The following is a 511-nucleotide window of genomic DNA, read 5'->3' as shown; positions in this document are numbered from 1 at the left end:
GAAAGAAGCGATGAAGAGCACTTCTGTAACTAGTGAATGCGTAGCAGAAGCAGCTCTGTTTTATTGGCCCGTATAAGTTCGAATGCTTCATAAGACAAACAGCGACACGGTTTGCTGTAAAAGCTCAGCTTTTCTCTTGGGAGGGAATGCATATTTTTGACCTGCGCTGACGTCAGAAATGACACTCTCGTTTTAACTGCAGCTTACTTACTCTCGGCCGGAGAGACCAGATGCTGACATGTTTTATTACACTGCACATGTTCAAAGTCACGAGGAGATTTCACGAGGTTCAAAGCTAATTAGCGTTTACATAAAGTATCCTGGCTATTTAAGACGGCATGAAACAACATTCGCACGGCATTAAACTTCTATAATATAATGCGTTCCTGGGGAAAATCAGCATTTTATTGTCCTGCACGTGTATTTTATTTATTGGGATTTGTAAAAATGCAATATTCTATTATGGATTCATATTTTTCCCATGCTATTAAAGGATACAAACGTTGTTTGT

This window comes from Puntigrus tetrazona, chromosome 8 (genome assembly GCF_018831695.1).
Source record: "Puntigrus tetrazona isolate hp1 chromosome 8, ASM1883169v1, whole genome shotgun sequence".
Taxonomy (NCBI): Eukaryota; Metazoa; Chordata; class Actinopteri; order Cypriniformes; family Cyprinidae; genus Puntigrus; species Puntigrus tetrazona.
The sequence above is the reverse complement of the archived record's forward strand: the minus strand, read 5'-3'. Positions refer to the sequence as shown.